This window comes from Balaenoptera physalus, assembly GCF_965194825.1.
Source record: "Balaenoptera physalus genome assembly, chromosome: 7".
Classification (NCBI taxonomy): domain Eukaryota; kingdom Metazoa; phylum Chordata; class Mammalia; order Artiodactyla; family Balaenopteridae; genus Balaenoptera; species Balaenoptera physalus.
In genome coordinates, this window is record NC_138886.1 from 87,474,358 (window position 1) to 87,496,245 (window position 21,888).

The window sequence follows — 21,888 nt, forward strand, 5'->3', positions numbered from 1 at the left end:
GGTAACTCGCATCCCCTTTGCACTCAGCTTTCTGCACTGCACCAATTGCACCTGTGGCTCTGCCTGAGGGTTTTCTCAGCTGCAAGAAAGTGCTCTTTGTGCATTGCAACCCAGGTAATGTCCCCTAGGTTAACATGAATTTCTTGGTCTATCAAACATACAGGTGACTTAATTCCATGTCAATGAATAGAAGAACCTCATAATTATAGCTAGTTTCAGATCCCCGCAGCTAACAGAGCTGAATTAGGTGAACATGAAAAAGAACACCCAATGGTCACAACCAAGACAGGACCCGGACATAACCCCCTGAACTCTTGTCTCCTGCCCGCCAAAATCTCTGCTCCCCCTGGGGCTTTTCCATCCCAGTAAAGAGCAACCCAATGCTCATTGCAAGCTCCACCCTGGGTATCTCTCTTGACTCCTTCTTTCCTTCACACACTCTGTGGGATTTATCACTGAGTCTTGCTGCCTCCATCATCAAAATACAACAGCAGTCCAACCACTTCTCATCACTGCCTCTGCTGAACTCTGGTCAAACTCACCATCATCTCTACCTGGATCATTGCAAGAGCCTCCTACTGGCCTCCCTGCTTGCACCCTCAGCCCTCTGTGGTCCAAGACAGGCATCAGCAAACTTTTCCTGTAAAGAGCCAAATGGTAGATATTTTAGGCTTTGCCAGTTTTACAGTTCCTGTCACAATTATTCAACTTTGCCCTTGTAGCATGTAAAGAGCCACAGATAATAAACAAGCAAATGGACACTGAAATTTGAATTTCACATAATTTTCACATGCCGCAAAATATTACTCTTTTTTGACTTTTTTCAAATGTTTAAAATATAAAAACCATTCTTTTCTCTTAGGCTGTACAAAAACAGGTGGAGGACCAGATTTGTCCCACAGGTTTGCTGACCTCCTGTGATCTAATCACGTAACAACAGCCCAGTCTGTACAACCTGCCAGATCATGTCCTTCCTCAGCAAGTAGCCTTCCCTGTGCTTCTCACCTCCCTGAGCTCAACAGGAGACGCCCATCACTGGCACAAGGCCATCGGACCCTACTCCTTCTCCAGCACCCTTCCCTGCCTCTTCCCCTCTTGTGACTTCTCTCCACCTCCTCTTGGTTCTCAGGCACTCTGAGAATGCTCCTACCTCAAAGCTGGGGCACTTTCAGGCCAGCCCTTGAATTCCCTTTCCCTAAAGGTCTGCATGCATCCCTGCCTCACCTCCCTTGAGTCTCTGCTCAGGTGTCACCTTCTTAAGGTGAGGCCTCCCCCAGCCACTATATTTAAACAAGCACACCAACTCCTACTCCAAGTGGCGTCCTTGTCCCCTTCCTTGTTTTGCTTGTGCCCATGGCACTCACCACATTTTGACCTACTGTGTATTTTTCCTGTTTCTTAATTGTCAGATTCCCTGCACCACTCCCCCAAACACTAGAATGAAAGTTCCATGAAGCTAGAGATTTTATGTCCCCCAGAAAAGTGTCTGATATGTAGGCACTCCATGAAGACTTGTTAAATGAATGAATGAATGGATGAGTGAATAAGTGGATGAATGAGTGAATAGTTCCCCTTCTGCTATTCTTTGATTGGAAATCAGTACATGCACTGCTGAATGTCTCAGTTTAAACAGCATGGAAATGTTCAGTTCAGCCAATTAACTCTCCACTGAGGTTCAGACCCGTCTGAGACCTGAAGAAGCACACTGCCGTCTCCTAAGATCTGCTCTTCCAAGTGTGATATTAGTCATGGCGACCGAGAGAAATAAACATCGTCTCACCATCGGTGGTGTATTTGACTCCAGGAACAGGACCAATTATTTAATACTCTCCTCTGCACACTAATATCATTTTCAGTAATAATCATTCCTCATCCAGGTTTTCTTAATTTGTTCTTTAGTTCTAAACCAATAATTTAAAAAGAACAATCAATTTCAATTTAAAGGTATGATTCATGCTCAGTAAGTTATTTCATGTATGAAGTAAAATCTACAGTTAATGAAAAGACATTACTCCTCACAATTTGTACCAGGAGTTGTAAATTTTAAACACAAAAACTCCAAGTGATCAGCTGGAGTAACGTAATTAACGTAAAAAGTTCTGGTCCTTCATCTTTATAATCGCAGGCCTACCACTGTTTGCTGCAGGTCTGCTGCTTATACGCAGGAATATGGAATAGCGTGGGGGCCACACACGTGAGCTTCTCTGGACAGGATGCTCTCCAAAGGATCGTGAAGGAAAGACAGGGCTGAGCCCACATGTGTTGGAGGTCTGCTGTGTAGGTGGGTGTGCTGCAAAGTGACCTCAGGTACAATATAATGTTATCAAAGGATGAGTGCTAACAATGTGCTGATTTGAAGCTTTCATCTATATTATTAAAGCTCAATGGTAATCACAGCAATAGCTTAGAAAGACCTTCCAAATTTCCCCCTTCCCCCTACCCCAGGAGGAGTATTTTATCATTGGCTATGTTTAGAATGCTAGCACATGACGAAAATAAAAAGCCAACCAGAACTGTGGTGGGTTTTATGGTTGTTTTTAATTTCTCTCAAGCAATCTATCCCATTGTGTGCTGGGCTGGACCACTCCCACCGTCGCGCCCTTGATATGCTACCGCTTATCATTTCTCCCTGTTTGGGTAAAATCTCTAATCCTCAGTTGTCACAAACAGCTGCCAAAGGCACATAGCATGTTCCTGCATGCCTCAGCTTCAAACTGCAGTGCTGATCTGTCTAGTAAGAACTGAAAAGGACCTAAGAGAGAATCTACTTAAAACCTTTCATTTTACAATGAAAAATTTTATTTACCTTAATTTAAAAAAAATTTCAAATGCTTTCGCTTATTTTGTTTCTCAACCAAACCTTTTAAGTGGGCAGGATAAGCATTATTGCTGATTTGGATGAGGGACATTTGAGGCTCTGGAAGTTAAATGACAAGCCCAAGGTTACACAACCTAGTAAATTCCAAAGTCTAGTCTTAAACCCTCAAGGGCCTGTAGGGCCTATTTTGCTTTTTATAATTATGTTGAATTCAAGGCCATTTGTTTACACAACCAGGATTAGAAGTCATTACTCTTAGGGAACTCTGAGCTACAATTTCAAAATGCACAGTGTAGCTGTGGAAACTGCAGTTTTTTGCAGGAAGCAGCTAGGTTTGATACATATTTGTGTTTCCAGGGCACATATGGGCACTGGGTACATGTTTGTTTCATGGAGGAATGAAATCTTAGGAGAGCCTCAATATCCAGTGCAGACCAGTCCACACTGAACCCTAGTGGGGTTGGTGGTCATGATGGGATGACTCGAAGATCATGTCAACAAAAAGCAGTGTAAAGACCTATGTGCTTTTATTCTTTTTTTATTTTTATTTTTTATAAATTTATTTATTTTGTTTATTTATTTATTTTTGGCTGTGTTGGGTCTTCATTGCTGCATGCAGGCTTTCTCTAGTTGTGGCGAGCAGAGGCTACTCTTCGTTGCGGTGCGCGGGCTTCTCATTGCTGTGGCTTCTCAGGTTGTGTAGCACGGGCTCTAGGTGCGTGGGCTTCAGTAGTTGTGGCACCTGGGCTCAGTAGTTGTGGCGCACGGGCTTAATTGCTCCGTGGCATGTGGGCTCTTCCTGGACCAGGGCTCGAACCCGTGTCCTCTGCATTGGCAGGCAGATTCTTAACCAATGGGCCACCAGGGAAGCCTGACCTGTGTGTTTTTAAAGAAGAAAAACCTGAAAACAGCCTCTAAAGCTATCCGTAATAGTAATAATTGCCATTTTTGAGTACCTTCCATGGACAGGCAGTTTCCCTTCCACACTGTGGAAAACCCTGCCAAGTTGTGAGCAGTGTGTACAAACATGTTCTGCCTACAACTGAGGCTGTGTGTGCACGGTTAGCATAACGTCTGGAGGTCAGGATGCTAAGCTAGGTGGGTTGGGTGATGAAGGGGAGAGTGGGGGGCACCAACCATGTGGGTCACAGGATGAGGTGCAGGGCGAAGGTGCCAAGGAAAGTGGTGTGTTTACTGAAACCCATCGAGAGGAGGATGAGTATATACAACGGTGCTATCAGGGCCGTGAGCAGCTCTGCTCACTGGGTGGGGAGTGACAGGATGGGCAGTCAAGGGAAGACTATATTAATTATGAAAAATTATTTTCCATCTTTCCAAATTGTGCCGCCAACCTGTTAATTCTTTTGGATGTGCCAAAAAAAGTATAGTCTTTCCAGATGTGCTGCAGATAAAGACAGGTCGAGAATGACCACGTTGGGTATTTCACACATGTAATTTGTAATTCCTACAATGACTCTACAGATACGAACTCTCATGGGGTTTAAGAGCTCACCCCAGTTCACGGTGTGGGTGGCTGGGAATTGTATTCAGTTTAGGTAAGTCTCCAAAACCCATGTGTTTCCCTCCTTGCCTGTTCCCTCACACCTATGGGACAGGCTGTCTTGGGAAGAAGAAAGTGGTAGCATTTTGAACGGCAAAACTTGGACCAGTGGCGGGCTTCAGGGAGGCAGCTCTCCAGCCAACCTAAGGGGAGGAGTGCTCTGACAAGCAGAGCTGCCCGCGAGTGGCATGGGCCTCTGAAGAAGGCTGCAGGATCCTCAGAGGGGGAGAGTCCAAGCAGAGGCATGGGGACCCGCGCGGTCAGGATCTCCCCGAACAGGGCATTCGGAGGGTCTGTCAGCCTGCCTCTGGGATGGAGAGTCAAGATCTTACACGGAGACTGATCAGGCCACTGCCAAGGTCAGGCCACAAGCCACGTACCGCTCACACAGGGGCTAACTCAGCTGCCCCTAGAGGAGTATTCCAGGCAAATACGACGGGGACCCAATGAATATCAGACCCAATGACACAGGCCAAAGATGGTCAGTGCTTATTGCCCTAGCTGGTAACGGAAGTCATGAAACGGAGAAGGGGGTGGGGAGAATGGAGGACAACAGGGATGAGGGAGGAGATGGCCACGGGCACTGTGCTGGAGGGTGTGGGGTCCCTGATTTTGGCCAAGGAGGAGTCAGAGAGACTGCAGGTCATCTTGGGCGGAGACGGGCAGCCCCGCCACCCTGTCACCTACGGAAGGCCAGAGCAGCACCCTGCCACGTGGTGGCAGGCGTTACTGGAGCAGGAGCATCCGGGTCAGAAGGGTTGAAATCCGGCTCTGCTGTGAAACCTCCGGAGAGACAGGACTTTAAGCTCTCAGTTTCCTCGCCTGTGAAAGGGGTTCTGCCTCCTTCGGGACAATCAAGAGGGAGTGTTTGCAACATGCTTAACGGGAGGCCTGCCTCCCACTGAGCAATCACTAAACAGCAGCTGTTATTATTATTTTTCATTATTGTTGTTTTGAGTTTCGGACTTTCAAAAGCCTATTCTACAAAGCCCATTATCCAAATACATTCCAACTCTTCAACTCATTTTTGGAATCAGGGAATGGGAAATGATTTGTAGTCAGAGAACATTCTGGAAAGTACTTTGGGAAACAGTCTTCCTTGTTCAGGCTGAGATCCTCTGTAAAACGGGCATGATAACACATTTTAGCACGGTGCCTGTCCCATAGAGAATCCTCAAAAATGTTAGCAATTATCTTCATCATTTTAACTAATCACATCATCATCGTAGCTCCTTTTTAACTTTTGGAGCGTGAAGTTAGCTTTGTTTTGCTTTTCAAATTTATTATCAAGAATTGCCTGGTTCTTGGTTTACTCACTGATTACCATTTTTCTCAATGAGACAATCTAATCAGAATTTGGTTACTGAACTAATAAATGTTTCTGAGAGTCTATCTGACACTGCTTTAGTATTGTGAAAGCGCTCCTGTTCTTATTAGGGTAGTTCATGCATGGCTCTTCAGTTAATTTATATTTATCACAGAATACAGTGGGTCTTCACTGGGGATGGTTTTGCCCCCAAGCCATATCCGGAGGCAGTTTTGTTTGTTACAACTGAAGTTGGGGTTGCTACTGGCATCTCATGGGTGAAGGTAAGGGATGCTGTTAAATATCCTAAAGTGCAAAGGCCAGGCCTCCACAACAGACATACCCAGCCCCAAATGTCAGTAGTGTCGAGGCTGAGAAACGCTGGTCCGACATCTATCTTTCCTACTCTCTTTGCTTGAGAAATGCCAAGAGGACCAGGGGCAGATGACTTTGTGGTGCGTTGCGCCAGGCACTGTTTTTGAGAAAAGTTGTGGGGACTTGCAAAGCCTTTTTTTTAGCAAAGAGCAAAGTCACAGATAGCCAAAGCACTAAGAGCATGCCCTCCTGCTGGCTGGGTGTCCCCTTCTGGCTTCCCTGCCCTGGCCAGGGTGTGAGCATCGCCTCAGCCAGAGGAACATTTTCAGTGTGAATCAAAACCTCCTAAGGAATCCATAGAACATGAGCACTGCGGACTGTTTGCCCAAGACTAAGAGGGGGAAGGGATTGTGTTTGGGGGGCTGATGATGCTGAACTTTCAACCCTTCTTAGCAATGTTTGCTGGCCAGAAAGCAAAGCCAGCTGTATTTGGACAGCACTTTATACAAACAGACAACACAGACTGTTATCTCCTAAATTGGAGGCTTTCTACAATGTCTTCTCATGTGGGCACTGGACTCAGGCGGGAAGACCACCCACAGGCAAGCACGCAGCACCTCCCAGGGAGGCCCTCTAATCACTCACCGTTCTCACCACCTGTTCTGGGCTGTGTTATCAGATGTGAAGGAGCCAGCTAATAACCGTTTATAAGCTATAAATGGCAGTGGCTATGGCAGGGAGCTGATAAACATTTTGAGGGCAAATTATTTGTGTAGCTGACTGTCATTTGCACCCCTCTCAACTGCTTAAAAGGACGTGTTTCAGGTTACAGGATGTCTAAATGGCTGTTGGCAGGGCGGATGCCTATTGCAGTGCTGGGTCTGTGGTCTCGATCCAGGCCACAGGTAATGACAACAGCCCTGGATATTTTCAGCCTTCCTGGGCACCAGGTCTTTTTTCTTAACCCTGTTTGGGGGTGAAAAGGAAATTCCAAAGCTAGAACCCCTTAAAGTATCTCACGTGCTTTGAAATCTCAAATCTCAGGGTGGGGTTGAAATGCATGGACAGAGTTGTTTAGGAAGTGAGCTTTTACACACTCCATTAGTTTGGGTTGGGTTTTGTTTCATTTCTGCTGAAAGAACGCAAGGATGGGAATGCTGTATGTAAATGGACATCTGACTGTCTGAGGCAATTACAGCTCCTGAATTGTGTTTGTAGGGCTTAGCACAAAAGAAGCATTTCAGCAACGCTATACGGTCACAGCCGAGCCACTATCGTGCCTTGGGTTGGTGGGTTGGTAGCTATTGGATTAAAAGGCTGAAGGGGGAGTTTTGGAAATGAAAATGGTGTGAGGAACAGGGAAAAAGGGTCCTGGACATTTAAATAACAAAGTGACACCCTGTTTTTTCACCAGGGGCATGGGGGAGTGGGCAGAACTTGCTGCCCAAGCCCAACTTCTACTTTTATCTTCCCAGGGGAACCACAGACTAGAGTCTGTGTGTGACCAGAGTTTCCAGAGGCTCTGAGCCACTAGTGCAGGACCTGGGGATCGCTAATTTCATGCTATCTTAGGATGTGGGAAGGGTGCCAGGGGGCTGCCTGCAGAGCCGGGTTCCAGACCCCTCTGCTCTTGCTGGGCTGGGGGATCTTCAGCAAGTGTCTTGCCTTCTCTGCACCCATGTGTTTATTTGCCACAAGGCATGCTTATGGCTGAGGGTGCTGCTGGAAACTACAGAAGTTTGACTAGAAACCATCATCAGGGAATCCATAACTGGGCTGGAGAGAAGACCTTTTACGGAGAGATCGTCAACCGTCCAAGGCCACAGAAAACTGGCAGCAGTGCCCCAGGGGAAACGGAGAGCAGGGAGACTCTAAGGAGGACGTCTGGCTTGTGTTGGCCTCCAGGGGTGGTTGGGTTCGGTCGGGGACTGAGGGAGGGAATGCCATGGCCAGAGGCGCAGTGGAGGGCATCCACGCTGTCCTTCAAAGGCACAGTTTATCTGTCCCAAAGGAGCAGACTGGAGCCTTGCAGGTTGACATTAGGGAAGCAGGTTAGGGCCACATTGTGAAGGCAGAGGTCAGTCTTTTCCTGGTAACACCTGAGCAGGAAGGGCTGGAAAGCAGTGATCTGAGGCAGGTGGGTCTCGTGAAAAGGTAAGACACCTGAGGGAGAGACAGCGGCAGCCCAGCATCAGGGGTGGGCAGCTCACAGGCAGCTGGAAAGGAGAGACGGGGAGGGAAGAGACCCCAGAGAAAGAGCCCGCTGGACTCAGGAGGAGAATTAGCAAGACCCTGCTGGGGGTGAGGCTGAGCCTGAGTCACCAGGAAAGTGACATACCTTCCACAGAAACTAGCACATCCTAGAGACTGAAAGGAGAGCTTTGTTTCCTACACTTTGAATTTGGGGGAAAAGCATCCAAGTAGAAACACCCCGCAGGTAGTTGGAAATACAGACCTGGGGTTGGAAAGGGTGCATTTGCTTCTCTAGATCCCAACTCGGTTGTTTTCACTTCAAGGGCAGCAGTGCCATCCCAGGACAGTGGACATTGTATTGGGCAACAACTATGTACTGAATTATCAGCTGAAGGCATGTTCTTGTCAAGCCACAGCCCTACAAAAGCGGGATTATGATGATTGTTATATTCAGAAACAAAGGTTCAGAGAGGTTAAGAAATTTATCCAAGATCACACAGCTTGTAAGTGGCTGAATCGGGATTCACACTCAGGTCTGGCTGATGGAAAAGGTCATACTCTCCCCATTCTCCCTCATGACCCCCTTGACTTCTTAATGTTGGAACTCTTTCATGTGGAACTTCTGCTTCTCTACAACTAATGCAATGCCTTGGGCACAATGGTTAATTTTTTGATATGTGTTAAATATTAATCTTTCTTTCTGCTACCACATTTCTTACAAAGAAATATCAAAATTTTATTAGTCCACGAGTTTGAAAAATAAAACAAAAACAAGAACAAAAAAATCTTGGCCTCTTTCTCTTAAAAGCATCCAGTTTAGAGACATCAAATTAATCACAGTTATTTGCTGAGTCAAAAATTATATACTCCCTTTTTCTTTTTTTGCAAAGTGAAGGAAATTTCTGAAAGGCAAAGGAGACAATATAAATTTATCCTTAACTTTATTACAAAGCATTTATCTAGAAGTTTTTGTTAATAAAATTCTTTAGCAAAACTTTAATAATTTTCTAAAAGTAAAACTTAGATGCGTCTCTTCCAGGTACCTATCAGGCCAAATTCATCCATATCCATGTTAAAATATCATTTATATATTTGGGGAAGGAAAGTACACAGATTGTGCAAGGTCTCACAGTGACTAGAAGTTGGAATGTAAGATGACTATTTACCACTTCTACTCTTAAAGTCATGCCAAAGCCAGGCTACCTCCCATATAGTTTCAAGGAAAAATGAAATCAGAAACCTAGCTATGGTGATTTTTACTGCGTTGAAGTTTTTGCCAAATTTGGGTTCTTAAAGGAACCAGAGTGTTTTGGCAGGGACCTTGCATTTTTTTCAACTGTCACCTGGAGCACTTAGCTGGGATCCTCTACTGTACAATGAGTTTGCCTCAACCCTGCCTGCCCTCTTCTTTAATTTAAATCAGAGTAAACAGTATATGAGAGTATGTTACAGTATATATTCTCTACTGACTACATGTTTCTTCCTCCATAACCCACTGGCAGGCAGGAAATGGACAGTCTTCATCAATTTCCTGGAGAATTAGCATTTTCTGTCAAGTTGCATTGCTCTTTCACCCAAGGAATTTCTGAACACCAGAGAGAAACCCTAGGCAAAGTGGCCCATTGGTGGTTTGGTGAAACCATTGTTTCTGTATTAATGATCCTTTTACTCCATGAGCCTAATCATAAAAATCTATATGTCCACAGAGGTCTGAAGCAAATTAAGTTAAACTGTAGAGAAATGGAAAAATATTACTTTTCCATTTTGTTTTATTTCATTTTTAAATCAAAATGATTACACTTTTTCATATGGTTGTTACAGACAAGGCTTTATGTCTCTGTACACCAGCAAGAGAAAAAAAAGTGAAAGAAAAACAATGAAAAATGTTTGTTTGGATAATACAAATTTTGCAACCCAGGGAGAAAGTTGTGGAGCTTCATTTTATTTTTCAGCCTATGTATTAAGCTATAGGAGTGTAGCTCCTATAGCTTAAGCATTGTAGAAGCAATACACACTATTTCTTAGACAAAGAAAAATTAATAATTGATTTTGATGCTGAAATCAAAATCTACTTTGTAATCTTCAATCCTGGAATGGTGGCGAAACCAAAAAACTGAGCATGTGCAGGCCAACATCCCCACACTGCCCTCTGGTGGTGGCCTGCCTCTTGGCATCTTTGCATTGATACTAGGGGTCAGGCAGCTGGGAGCCTTTTGGGCAGTCGAGGTTTGACCATGAAGAAGGAGGTAATTGCAAAGATTTTACAGTTTTATCTTTTTTTTTTTTTTTAAAGGAAGTAATGTTTTACATACCACCACTAATTAAATGAAATCAGGCCTAAACACCATGGTGAAGGCTGAGAATCTGGGTAGGTTTTTTTTTTTTTTTTTTTTTTAATTTATTTATTTATTTATTTTTGGCTGTGTTGGGTCTTCGTTTCTGTGCAAGGGCTTTCTCCAGTTGCGGCAAGTGGGGGCCACTCTTCATCGCGGTGCGCGGGCCTCTCACTATCGCGGCCTCTCTTGTTGCGGAGCACCTGCTCCAGACGCGCAGGCTCAGTAATTGTGGCTCACGGGCCCAGTTGCTCCGCGGCATGTGGGATCCTCCCAGACCAGGGCTCGAACCCGTGTCCCCTGCATTGGCAGGCAGACTCTCAACCACGGCGCCACCAGGGAAGCCCCAGTTTTATCTTTTTGTGTGTACTTCACCTTTATCACATGTCCTCGTTTTCAGTCATCTCCTGTTCATCTCCCCACTGGCCTGCTAGCTACTTGGTGACAGGACACTGTCATCTTCATCTTGTGCACCCACTTAATAGAACCCAGTGCCTGTTGAATGCATGCTAAATGTGTGAAGAAAGGGATACCTCATTAAACTAGAGTGTGGCTAAATGACTGTCTCCACCTCACCCCCAAAGAAGGGGACTGTGCTGTTCTTAGTTGTATTTACCATGTGCCCACAGAACTGAGCTGGAGTGAGGGCACCTGATTATTGGGGACCTGACATGTGGGCACCTGCATCTTGGGGAGCTAGTGTGTGGGCATGTGCATCTTGGGACCCACTTTAATTTCAGCCTCAGACTCTGGCCTGGCTATGTAGCTGACATCTCTCTCCATCACTGATACAGCTGAAATGACAGAGCCAGCAGGGCTCAGACACAACATTTGGAAAAACATTTGGAACACCAATTTTCTCTTCTCATTTCAAATGCAGGGATACTACAATGCAAATGTGGAAAAGACATAACAACTGTTAGCAACAGTTTGACCTACATAGCTTGTTCACAGTGTTACCAACCTCTCAGAAACAGTACTTCCTGATGAAATAACTTAGTCCATTTTTTTTTCTTTCTTCTTTCTGCTCTTCTTTCTGCCCTTTCTGAAGGGCAAATCACTTCACAGGGCCTCAACTATGAAATTAGAGCATTGATTAGCTAGAGCCTTCCAGCTCAGATATTTCCTTAAATCTAGTCTCATAACTTTTCTTTATTTTATTTGAATTCATTAATATTTAAAAAGTGATAACTTAGACATGTTTATCTCTTTGCAGAGAGCTCCCTACTCTGCCCTGCTTGTCCCTTTTTCCCACCAGCATCTCTAACCAGTCCATCCTTGACACTTGCCTTCACTGGAGATGGCCTTTACAAAGATGGGCTTCTGCTTTTTAGATCTTTTAAAGAAAGCTCACATGTAGAAAAATGTTCATAGTAGCATTGTTCATAGTTACCCAAAGCTGCAACCAACCTGGATGTTACTGTATATATTCTGGAATACTATACAGCCATGAAAATGAGTGGGTTACACAGAGGCATATGAATGTGTGGTGTGATGACATGCCTGCTCAAATACCCAGGATTGGGGAGTTAAACAAAACATACAACAACAAGAAAATAGGGCAAACACTTTACATTGTAGATTTCCATTTTTTCTTAAATGGGAAATTTTGCAGAAGCACACGTGAGAGGAACCTGAATTGACATCTCAGGGCAGAGCTTCTCACGGTGTGATTGCAAAGCCCGTCAGGATCATCTGAGGGCCTTGTCAGAAACAAAGATGCCTGACTCCACATTGGCTCTCCTGAATCAGAATCTCCAGGTGGGACTGGGGAAGCATAATAAAGTCCCCAGCTGATTCTTATGCACAGTAAACTATGAAAACTTGTTCTAAAGCTTGGTTAAATCTCAAGGAGGATGGTTCTTCGTTAACCTCCGAGGTTTCTTATTGTCTCAAATATCACCAATGTCCCCTGACAGTCTAAGGCAAGGACCAAGCCCAGTAACATTCAGAATTGAGGGGGATACATGCCACCCCCTTTTTCATGGGCTGTTTGAGAATCAGATTTACGAAGACCAGTTGGCCAAAGAGAGAGTGCCAAGCAGCCCAAGACCCCTGAGCAGATTTTAGCCAAGATTTTGGGGGTCAGAGAGAGGCCAAGAATGCCACTCTTATATTAAGAAAAAGCCAGTAAGCCAGGGGACGTGGTTGCATATTTATGATGAGGTTAATATATATTGAGCAAAAGACAAATAACAATAATCAAGCTTAGCTGGGGTGCTTTTTTTCCTCCCTTTAAAGACATTTAAACTCAGTCCAAAAGCTGACCTCAAGTTCCTATTTTATTATTCTAAGCCATATCATTAGCTACAGGAAATAATCCTGTTGGTTGGAGGAAATACTTAAGGAGCAGTTTTCTTTAGGCTTTGCCAAGTATGTGATGCAGCGGGGAAGCTAAATGCAAGGCACGCTTTATGTTCACCTGGTATTAACATGCGAAATAATTGATTCATCCTCTTAGAGATGGAGACACCTGCTGGATCAAGATCATAAAGTGAGTGACTAGGTCTTTATGGTCCATGACAAGGGGGGCGGATTAAGGCATAAACTGGATAATTTTAGGTAAAGGGGAAATAGCGGTTTTATTTCCTCTGCAATCCCTATGGTTTTGGTGTCGACCCACCCTCTTTTTGTCATTATGAAAGTAAGATTCATTTCAGAATATCTCCCTGAAATTGATTAATTGATGGGTTGAGTTGTCCTTGGTTACTGTACGTTGTTTTCCATAGCAGTTAAGAGTATGGACTCCGGAGTCCACTGACTAGGATCAAATTCCAGCTCTGCTACTTAGAAGAGGGGTGATCTGGGCTGGGTAACCAACTGTCCTGATTTGCCAGGGACCAAGAAGTTTGCTGAGATATGGCACATTCGGTGCTGAAACCAGGCAAGTCCCAGGCAAACTGGGACAGGCTGGCCATCCTAGAGCTGGAGCAAGTTATTTCACCGTTCTGCGACTTCAGTTTCCTCATCCGTGAAGTGGAGGTGCTAGCACAGCAGCCCACCCTGTGGAGTGGTTGGGGAATTCCCGGAGGCAATCAGCACTTGGAACTGTGCTGGGTGCACAGCAAGCACCAGTGTGTTTTGTCACTTTTAACTAGAAATGCCCTGTTCCACCTCCTCCCGGCACAGAGAACTAACGTGGTATGATGACAGAACTAGACCGGGACCCAGACCACGCATGTCACTTATGGATATTGTGAACCGTCCTTCGCTGTGTGGTTGGCTGGTTGAGATGCTCACGAAACAGGTATTTGGTATCTTCCACGCAGTAACAGGCATGACATTTGGGGACTGAATATCCTCTACGCTTCTCTGGGTGATTGTGACTCCACTCGTAGGGTGTTGTGACCACACACTCGCCTGTAAGCCATGGAAGCAGGAGGCCATGGCTCGTTTCAGGAAGCAGGCAAGATGGTCACTGCCCCAGGGCGTGGATTGAGATGGGAGAGGAGTGGGGACCAGGGCTTGGGGGAGGGGAGATCAAGCTTGGACTTGGAAACTTGAGGGGTCAGGGACCTTAAAGGCCACCTGGATGTAGGAGTCACATCAGAGAAGGAGAAGAGGCCAGGTCTGTTCTCTGATTTCCTCAAAAGTTCCTGGGAAAAAAAGAAAAGGATGGCAGGAAGGGCAATCAATAAGGAAAAGCAGGTTGAGGAAATATATACCTGCATGGGCCAGTTTACAGTAAATATTCTATTCATTCAAAACATATTTATTGAACACCTACTATGCACCAGGTGCCGTGTGCCACCTGCACTAGAGGTGTGTCTCTGAACACAACAGGCAGCGCCCTTCTATCCTAGTAGGGCCACCCCTTCTTTCAACATGCAGTTACTGAGCACCTACTATGTGCTGTGCAGTGTTCTAGGCACCTGCCTTGTGACATTCACAGACTAATAAACAAACACATATATAGGAAAACATCAGGGTAATGAGAGAGAATAATAACAGCTAATGCTCACTGAATGCCTGCTCAGCAGAGAATTGACCAGCCCAAGATGTCAGTAGAGCTGGGTGGAGAAGCTCTGCTCTAGAATGCCTGGGGAGAGAGAGACATTAGGCAGGGGTCACAGAAGCCTCTATGATCTTCTGTATTTGAGCTGAGTCCATGACCAGAAAGCCAACAGCTATGCACACACCTGGGAATAGCCCATGCAAAGGCCCTGAGAAGGACAGGCCCAGGCTTGCGCAGGGAAGCCAGTGGGCTGGGAGTGAGGGAGAGAGGAGATGAATGAGAGAGATGAGGGCAGAATAGGTAGGGAATTGCAGCTGAAGTAAGAGGCCTGGAATTTATGCTAAGCACAACCAGAAGCCACTGGAAGGCCAAAAATTCTGAGATTACATGAGCCTTTTTAATCTTCTTTTTGCTTATCTGTATTTTATGACTGTTATGGGCTGAAAAGTGCCCCCCCGAAAACTCATATGTTGACATCCAAACCCCAGGACCACAGAACATGACTATATTTGGAGATGGGGCCTTTAGAGAGGTGATTAAGTTAAAATGAGGTCATAGGATGGGCCCCAATCCAGTAGGACTGCTGTCCTTATAAGAAGAAGAGATTAGGACACAGACATTTGCATGGAGGGAAGACCATGTGAAGACACAGGAGGAGACAGTCATCCCCAAGCCAAGGAACGAGGCCTCAGAAGAAACCAATCCTGCTGACACTTGGATCACGGACTTCTAGCCTCCAGAACTGTAAGAAATGAATTTCTGTTGTTTAAGCCACCCAGTCTGTGGTACTTTGTTATGGCAGTCCTGGTAAACTAACACAATGACTATGCTCCAATGAGAGAAAAATGTGTACACAAACACATAATTAAAGAAAAAAAACAGTACAATTTCTTTAAAAAGAATAGCTAAAGGAGACATTATCAACATGTTTGAGACTCCAAGTAGAAATGAAAGCTTTCTTCAAAAACTAGCTGTAAGGATAAGAGGAGAAATAAATTTAAAGAAACATGGGTACCTCAAGAAGAATAGAAGTAGGAGGTGTCAGTGGCATCCTCCCCTAAGAAGCCAGATGCCTTAATCTTGTGGTGGAGGCCACACAATGTCAGGACGTCCAGGCTTCAAGGGATTCAGTTTGGTGAGAAGCACACAGGGCTGTGGGGAATGCATTGTAGCCACCACCTGCCTCCCTCTGATGAGTTTTGTAAAACTGCTTTGGAAAAGTCAGCTGAGTTTACAAAGAGCATTTGAGGTTATGAGAGGGGTGGCATCATAGCAAAAAGAAAGGAAGGAAGGGAGGGAGGGAGGGAGGGAGGCAAGGGAGACAAAAGACATAAGTGATTCAAATGTTTAGCAGACAGAGTTTCAAAATGGCCACTATGGTTGGATGCCAAAATAGAAAAGGGGAGTTTTAAAGAAAACATATAATAAAATATGCAAAATGCACTAAAGAGGAGGGACCAGGAGGTGTATGTCAGCCCATCTTACTTTTCATTTGGATGCTTTCAGAATAGTGTTAGTTTGTAGACCACAGACATAACACCATTCAGTTTATCTGTATGTCCCATTATGAATGGAATGTGACACAGACCACAGCCATCCCCCAATTCCATGCCCTATCAATTGTGGAATTGCCTTATTTGGATCTCAGAAGGAAAGCTCAGTTGTATCTTATTCTTTGCAATGCAATTTGACTTGCATAGACCTGGCTGGAACGGGGCTGTTAGAATACTCTTTATTGAGAATCATCCATTATCACCATTTATCTGAGAGCTTGTGAGAAACCGTCCTCTCAGCAAATGCCCCATAGCAGTGAACACTGACCAAGCGTTTCCACTGATCTTCCCTGTCGGGGCCTCACTTCTCAGTTCGACAAATGCTTCCTGTTCCAAATTCCCTGTAGTGAAAGCTTCCCCTCCCCAAGTCTCAGTGGGTTTGGTAGGTGTTGGGTCTGGCTGGGGCTAGGAGATTTGAAATGGAGTTGTAAACAGTAGGGTAAGTGACAGCTGTGTGATCATGTGGACCCGACTGTGGACCCAATGCGGACCCTCCAAGGGAGGGTGAGTGATGGGGATCTCCTTGGTGAACTTCACTAAGAGAAGAGAAACCTGGAGGAGCAGAAGGAGGGAGAGAATGAAAGAGCGCCCTGGTGTTCACAACTAAGGGAATCACAGGGTGGAAATGGGCTGTATTGTCACTTAGTAGAAAACAGAGTGCCAGGAACCCAGGCAGCAAGACTCAGAGAAATCCTGAACGCAGAGTCCAGGGTCCTCAGACAGGCTGACTTTGAGGACGGCTCACAACAATTCCCACCTCCTGGTAGACACACCCTGATGCCATCCTTGCCCTGGGCGCAGGTTGGGTCTGCTGACTTGCTCTATGTTTGGGTTACAAGATTGCAACTTCCATCTTCCTGGCACACACTCTCTCTCACCGGCTTTGATGAAGAAGTCGCCATGTTGGAGAGGCCCACGTAGCAAGGGTCTGCGGGTGGCTTCTGGGCAACAGCCGGTAAGGGGCTGAGGCCCTCACTCTAACAGGCCTGGAGGAACTGAGCCCTGCGGACAACCACCAGTGAACTTGGAAGTGGATCCTGCCTCAGTTGAACCTCTGTTACAGGTTTGCAGGTGAGTGGAGCCAATAACTCCATCACAGCCTGTGCATGACCCTGAAGGAGAGGACCTCTCTAAACTATGCCCATGCCTGACCCACAGGAACTGCGAGATTTGAAAAGTCACTGTTTTAAGCTACTAAATGTTGGGATAGTTTATCATGCAGTTAGAGATAACCAATACAGCCCCCTGCTGAGACTTGTGTGCCGTCACACAAGAGCCCCAGTCAGAGGCGAGCCTGGTGCCACCCTCATCCACTGCACAAGCTGGAGGAGGGGGACTTTAACCTTGAATGTCCCTTCCAGGTCTGAAGTGTGAGAGAACATATTGGCATTTCCATGTTGGTATTTGACATTAGCTGTACTTCTGTGCAAAAGCCTTGGCCTTCCTTGCCATTGCAGACCCAGGCTTGGAGCGTCCAGGTATGCTCTGATGCCCAGAGCTGGATATTGAAACACTTCGTAAAGGGGGTGAACCATTCTTAAGTCTCCTGAAATTTGTAGACTCAAACTACTGGAGGCAGAGGCATTTCAAGAATCCTTCTTGAAATAACCTTTTTCCCTTGCTCTACTTTTTCTGTCTTTCTCTAACACTTACCACCTTCTAATACATTTTATAATTTACTGATTTATTATGTTTATTGCTTATTGTCTGTCTCTACTGACCTACAGGTATTTGAAAGAAACACAGCCAGACGAAGATCTTTGTTTTATTCACTGATGTATTCCAAGGGCCTAAAACAGCACTTGACACACATCATGTGCTCAGTTAATAATTGCTCAATGAACGATTGCCTTTTTGGAGGTGAGGTGGGGTGTGGTGAGGAGGGGAAGGTATTAGGATACAGGTCACAATAAACTTTGAACTATGCTGTCATATATTTTTTAAATTACTAAATGGCCACTTTGGGCCTTAAGTACCAGTATTATGCCCTAAACATAGAGATTCCCGAGATCTGACCCCAACACAAGTTATTGCTTCTCGCAGAACTTGGGACATTTGGAGTCCCTGGCCAATCAATCCTACAGCAGCCTCTGCTGGGATCCCAAATTCCTCCCCCACCCTTCCCCTTACCCCAGGCTGCGTACGCACATTATAATTCTTATATGTGAATTAAGATATAAAAAAGTTGCAAAGCACTGGTCCCGTTAATCAACCTGAATTATGAAGTTCAAAATAGACCAGTTGTGAATATTAGTCTGTTGATAATTATATGCTGAATTGGGCACAATTGCTTTCCTGCCTAGGGTTTATTCTCCCTTCTTTTAATCATATAGTCCATATTTTTCTAGAAAAGCTCTTACTTCTCTGCTCTTAAATCTCTGACTACCTTCATGTCTGGATCCAGCGCTGGGCACCTGCCCCAGGCCTGGAGGAATGAACCAACGCCCCACCCCCCACCATGTCCCAGTGACTGGTCCAGATTCGTGTATGTGATCCAAGTCCAGCTCAGAAGACTCAAATAGGGGATGTTTGTTTAAACTGTTATGACAGAGACTTCTTTTTCTGGGGTTTCAGGGAGGATGAAGAATAAGCCTGAACCTCCTAGCATCTGCCCCCAGTCGTGAGCCTGCCTGATAAAAGAGCCAACATGGAGGAGAGCTGAACTGAGAGGGAAAGAATGAGGCTAAGTTCTGATAGCATCAGTGGAGTGCCTGGATCCAGCTATGCCTGAAGATAGATAAACTTTTCAGTTACATAATTCAATAAATTCCCATTTTCTTATTAATACTGGTTTGAATTGAAAGTGTCCTGACTAATCAAATAATATATAGAGGAGATAGCACACAAGCCAGCCCATCTCATTTTCCTTCTCCTTGAAGCAAGACAACAAAAAGATGTTAATGTGCATATTATAGATGATTAAGTTAATATTCTTGTATCTACAGCACCATTTTGAATGATGCAAGTTCTCTGTGATTCCATAGAAGAGGAACATTTGGGGCAGTGATGCTTCTGACTGTTATCCCACCGACAGGACTCACCAAGATGCCAGTTTATCTAGTATTCTTAATTGTGCCACTTTGTAAACCTCTAAAACCTAAAGTCTGAGGGTCCTGTTTGGTTACCTGCCTCAGCTTGCCCAAAGTCTTTAAGATAGTGACAAGGTCATCACCAATTCTTTGTTTCTCAATCAGATATATAAAAGTGAGCTGTGAGGTGGTTTCTTTAGCGCTAACACAAAGTATGAGCAGTGAATGGCTCCACTCTCAATAAGCATATAAAACTTGGGTTTTACTAGTTGCGAGCATACAATACAGTATGTTTGTACTCTGCCACTGCAGGCCATGGCAGACGTAGCCACATGCAGGCCTAGATCTGAATGACAGTAAAGTGCAAAGTCTGCGCAGGCGGCTGCAGTGATGGTTCTCTGCCCTGGGGAACCGCGCGGTGTGTGGTCCAGGAGCTCTCCAATTACACAGCCCCACCCCCAATTCTGACAAGTCCCCAGGGGGCAAATGCTCTGTAAAGCTTCCCGGGGAATCCCCTGCGACTCCCCCCTACCCTTCCCCAGGCTGAGAATCAAAGCTCTGAACTGCCTTCCAGTTTGTTGAGAAGTCTCATCTCCCAGGATCTGGTCAGGTGAAGCACTGGACTTAATCTATAAATACCTTATCTTCCAAAAGAAAATATTTTCATGATTATCTAAGTAAGCAATATGTTTATTATAGAAGATTAAAAAATACCAGAGGGTATAAAGAAGAAAAAAATCCACGAATACCCTTGCTAGAACCGCTGTATCATAACCTGGGTGCTTGTCAGCAATGCCCTACGCCAGAACTCCTGAGTCAGAATCTGCATTTTCACCAGACACCCAGTGGGTTCTTTGCTTATTCAAATTTGAGAAGTCTTGAGCTAGCTAATCCCAGAACAACTTTTGAGTGTATTTCCTTGTAGTCTCCTATACGTTTACTAAAGCTGGGATAAATATTAAATGATCAATATTGCAGTCGCCAACTTTTAAAAGGTTATTTTAATTTTATTTTAATATTATTCGGAGGTTCAGTTTGTGTCCTGATTTTCTCCTTTAATTGCGTACTCTATCCACCATCACTTCTAGTTGTTTTGGAGGCTTTCTTAAAACCTCGTTTCTTCATTCTCGGGTGAAGGATAAAATGGCAGGCGGCACACGAAGGGTTAATGTCTACTCATTGCTGTGATACCCACCTAAAGACCCCGCAGCCACCGCCTGCCAAGCCCAGATTTTGCAATATTTGCCATGTGCATGAATCATGTTGAAAGATGGACTGAACGGAGATTTCTTTTTGTTTGCACGTACTTGTGTGTGTGTGTGCGTGTTTCTCTGCACAGTCTCCATGTGTGGCCTCCTCCGGGTGAAAGCGCAGTGTTCCCACTGTTGCTTATCCTGAAGGCTTTCCAAACCTCCCTCCCGCCGACAGCCGGTGTGGGGTGGGGAACACCCCTGAGGAGAGAAAGGACAGTGAGAAGCACAGATTTCTCAGTCCGTTCCTGCTCAAGGAAGGCAGGCGAGGGAGCCCCCCTTCTTAAAGACCTCTTTTAAACCCATTTCTTCTTAGATACATAGTTTTGGAAGGTGCGCAAAGGACTGGCGACCGTGTCCCACCTTTCTCCAGCGGCGCTGGGAATACGGAAGAGGTGACTGCTGCCGCTTGCCCAGAGGAAGGAAGGGCTGAGCAATCCTGGGGCCTTCGGGGCCTGGAAGCCAGTGGCAGGGGGATCAGGGTGGGGTGGCGCCTTGCAGTGGCCGAAGGGCTGAGACAGACCCCTCAGCCACAAGGAGGGCGAGGGGAGTATGGAAGTACCGTCCACCACTCCCCAGGGACCGTCACCTCACTCAGTTATTCCCCCAGCAAGAATCGTTTGATATCTCGGTCGTCTCTCTCTCTTTCACACACATTCTGGGAGCTGCTTCTTCCCCAGCTCTGTCCCCTCTCACATCTTCACCCCATGTCCTGCCCTGGTCTGCTGTTCTGGGCCTCGCCCCTTTCCTTTCTCTGTAACAGGAGTCTGATTTTACGAGGGCTCTTTGGCGGGCGAGGCCCGTCATGTTTCCACGTTTCCCGGTGGGTCCAGAAAGCAGGCCAGCCACGCTGAGCAGCTGCTCTGAAAACAGCACAACACCTCTCACCACCACTGTCTCCCGCGGAGCTGAGCCCTCCTCCCACTTCCATCCGCGGGTTCCCTGGGGGCCTCTGGGAACACTCTTCCCGGCAGCCGTGGTTGTCGCCACAAGCATGTCAGTCATCCTGAGCATCGGCCCTGCTTGAATTCTCCTGCAAGCCCAGGCCACAAAGACCTTTGTTTGCAGCCTTGTCTTCCTCCCCCCATTCCCACAAACCCGCGGTCCAGGGAAAACACCCAGTACAAAAACTTCCTGTTTGCATCTGGTAAATTTTCCACTAAAAATTTCAGCACCCAGGTGAATGGGTTCTGGATCCGACCTCTCTGAATACTGAGAAGTAAAAGAGGGCGTTTCGTGTGCGCTTGGCGCCCGCGGAAGCCAGCAGCCTCTGGGGGCCCAGCGCAAGTCCCGGCTGGTGTCACCACGTGCGCAGCCCGCCTGCTCTGCTGGTTTTCCTTACCTTGATCTCAGCCACCTATCTTGTTGTCTGAAGAGAAGGGCGAGCTGTAGATTTCTCAGCGCTCACGATGGTTTTTCAGATGACTTGCGCCAACTCCCGAAGGTACTAGAAAAATGTAGACAGGTTGGCCACCTAAGGAAAAGCCGTCGATGGCATTTTTCCCAGCCTCAGCTGAATTCAAACCACAAAACACTTGTGTTTTCTACAACTTTCCTAGCTAACAAGACTGGATG

General features: G+C 45.8%; 1 long non-coding RNA gene across 1 annotated transcript in view; it reads left to right on the forward strand.

The window, feature by feature from the left end:
• Positions 1-18,819, forward strand: part of LOC309664512 — a 174,995-nt gene extending 156,176 nt beyond the window's left edge. The window contains exons 2-6 of the long non-coding RNA XR_014265862.1: positions 10,566-15,225; positions 16,874-17,105; positions 17,396-17,512; positions 17,762-17,894; positions 18,609-18,819. This is a non-coding gene — a long non-coding RNA (uncharacterized lncRNA). The remainder of the gene's footprint in view (positions 1-10,565; positions 15,226-16,873; positions 17,106-17,395; positions 17,513-17,761; positions 17,895-18,608) is intronic.
• The last annotated feature ends 3,069 nt before the right edge of the window (positions 18,820-21,888 follow it).